This window comes from Haplochromis burtoni, unplaced genomic scaffold, assembly GCF_018398535.1.
Source record: "Haplochromis burtoni strain Fernald_Lab_line unplaced genomic scaffold, NCSU_Asbu1 Contig_395, whole genome shotgun sequence".
Classification (NCBI taxonomy): Eukaryota; Metazoa; Chordata; class Actinopteri; order Cichliformes; family Cichlidae; genus Haplochromis; species Haplochromis burtoni.
Window position 1 is genome coordinate 475,472 of NW_024582756.1, and position 2,931 is coordinate 478,402.

Consider the following 2,931-nt stretch of genomic DNA (forward strand, 5'->3'; position numbering starts at 1 on the left):
CGCAAGGAGGCTGCCCTCCAATTTTACTCTACTGTGACTGAGCCTTAAACTCTTGGTTTCCTTTTTGCATTGTAGCTTAAAGCTTGCCCTTACCTCATCTTCCTCGTTGATTTTGGCAGCCAGAACCAGTGAGGTAAAAGCGATGCATTTCAGGTATTTTGTTTGAGCCTATAAAACACAAAAGGATTTGTTTAGTTTGCCTCCATAAAGAAAGACCCGCGGAAATTAAATCAAACATCACAACTGATAACTTTTAAGTACATGATATGTTGCAACAGTAAAGATCTGCCTCGCTCTCACCTCTTTGTTCCTGCAGCACTGGATAAACTAACAGGGTGTGCATACAGAATATTAGCTGTGAAATGTGCGCAATGCAACTTTGAATTTTTGGTTGCATATGCAGTTTAATTTAGAACTACAGAATCTATTATTCTAAAGTGTAAACCTTAGTTACTGGGCAAATTAAGCTGTAAACCAAAACAAAAGCCGGACACCACCACTATCACGTGTTGTTGTCTACCTTCACAGTAGACAGCAGACGGTTGAGGACACACACTCCCAGTGCAAAGGTCTCTGGACAGAAACGAAACAGCCTGTTCATTTCTCCAAGCCAAAGGATCATTTCTTGGTGTTGGGATGAAGAGATGTCAGCGCCCTGAGCGGACAAAGGATAAAACAGATTAATGATTTACATGTGCAAAGAACTACATTTTAGATGAAAGAATATGCAACCTGGCGCGAACCAGAACCTGTAAGATTTTCTGCTGTGGTTATTGCTTTAAGAGGTACAATGACAGCAACATAAAACCAGATGACAGGCTGCCTTTCTATAATACCAGCTGAACTACTTTGAGATGAAGAGATTTATTGGTTCCTGTTATAAGAATGGCTCCTTTTACTGACCGAATCAAAATTGATTTTCCTGTTGGCATCATTCCATTTTTTATATCATAAAAAAGGTTTGAGCTGCCTATAAAATGTCTGTGCTTTATAAACATTAAAAAAAACACCTTTACTCAAGTTGAAAATGCAAAAATGACACCCTACATTTATGCATCCCCTAACAACTATGGGCTCACCTGGATGCATCCATTCTTGAAGACTGGTACCTTCCAGAGGCGAGCCTCTCGGACCAGAGCGGCCTCCAGCAGGCCGTCCAGCCGACGGCTCTCCGCGGCTCCTGGGTTCTTCATCACATCCACAGCACAGGCCAGGCTGCACCCAGGGCACACACACCTGATGGTGGGGGGGAGGGTTGGGTGAGACAAGAAGCTATCACATTCTTTTTCTTCTATTAATTTAATTAATAGAAGAAAAATGATAGCAGCTTAGTAAAGTTCAGGGAGATGAAACGTTTCGTAGAAACAGCAATTTGAGCACCTTCTTTAAATACAAACCAGTTTTGTGCAAAAATGTGATTTCCACGATCCACAGTAGAGATGAGTCAATCGATCCAAGTATCGACAGTAATGCTAGTATTGGTTTGATACTTGACCTTGTTTCAACCCCCCCAAGTTCAATATATTTCTCCTATTAATCAGAAAGGAGACATTTGTCTAAATGCCGCTATTTAATGCAGTATTTTCATAGGATATATAGGTTTTCCTAATAAAGACCTCAGCAGTGGGGTCACATTACATGTTTAATTACAACTATTAAATAACAAAATTTCCTGTTTTTCTGCTTCTACTTTAGAATTTGTTTTTGGTTTTTTTTTTAAATTGTTTCATAGTAAGAAAAAGAAAGTTTTATAATTAGAGGGAAGTCTGGGCAACAAGCTACCAGAGTTTAATCTGTAATTTTACACATTCATTTCTTACAGTTTAAACCCTGAGAGTCGTGCTTACAGATGGATTTCATTTGCTACAGGGGCATTTCTTCATCACGCAGAAAAACTGAGATGTACTTTTGAGATTGCCTACAGAAGGTTAAAGCATCAGTGTCGGTAACACTGGGCCTGCGCTCACTTGGTATTGGCTCGAAACCGAAATTTGCAGCGGCGGTTTTTAGTCTGCTTTGGTAAACAATCTGCTCTACTCAGAAAAAGAAGCGAAGCAGGAAATGAACTGCGCGCTCAAGTCTGCTCGACAACAATAACGCCATTTCCCCAGACTTCCACACTGCTGACAAAATGCAAATTCAAAATCATTTGAAAGTATGGACTCTGTTCTGATGTGCAGTACGTGCAGCACAACGCAGACGGGCTCCAGGCGGGATAATGCCCCGCAGCTGCTCCTGCAGCCTCTTGCACAGTTGCTGCTGCTGCAAACAAAAACATTTGTTCCCGTTAACCCTCCGCTTTAGCTCTCGCACAGTCTTACCTCTGCGATTTTAAAAGCCGAGTGTCTCTCCGACGGCAGGTGCATTTATACGGCTTTTAAATTAATCCATATCCATCGAAAGCATCCAGAAAACAAACAACAGAGGATGATGCTGTTCGTGAAGTCAATCTCGGAAGAAAAACCAGGTCGGAAAGAATACACGGAGATCCACCGCATTATATACGAAGAGCAGATAAAAATTTTAAAAAGTAAAAAAGGCGCCGAGTACCGAAAAAGCTGAGGGAGGCTGTAAAATGAGAGCAAAATTTAAAATAAAAAAAAGGTGGGAATCGAAAAAAAATCTGGGAGGATTTGAAGGCAGGCTGTGTTTTGAACGACTAGACTCCGCCCACTGGCGTGACGTAACGCCGCCTGATAAACGGAAATGTGTTAGTGGGTCAGACATACGGGACCCGTCACACAAAATGGGCGAGCGAGCTCTGGAAATGGAAGATTTGTGCTGTGTGCAGCAAGAAAGTGATGGTGTTTGCTGAAATATAAGGAGCTGCTCTCGGTTTATCCTGTGTGGGAATCATTCCTGCACAGAGGCAGAAGGATGAACAGCAGCTGCTCTTTCTACCTGAAAAATATTTCCATTTGCGCAGGGTAT